Genomic DNA, 206 nt, shown 5'->3' on the forward strand with positions numbered 1-206 from the left:
TCTGAACCGGTGAATGTGATGATGGATTAAATTTTCGATGCGTTTTGAGGTCCGTAAACAAAAAGTTAGCAACTGCGACGGCTAACAGATAGCCAAATTCTTAAGTTAAAATTACATTTACAAACTATTAGAGATTAAACTGAATTTAAATGGATTTTTGATAACACGCTGTATCGTTGTCCTCTATACAATAAAGCTAAATTCGA

Source organism: Oryzias melastigma, linkage group LG11, assembly GCF_002922805.2.
Source record: "Oryzias melastigma strain HK-1 linkage group LG11, ASM292280v2, whole genome shotgun sequence".
Classification (NCBI taxonomy): domain Eukaryota; kingdom Metazoa; phylum Chordata; class Actinopteri; order Beloniformes; family Adrianichthyidae; genus Oryzias; species Oryzias melastigma.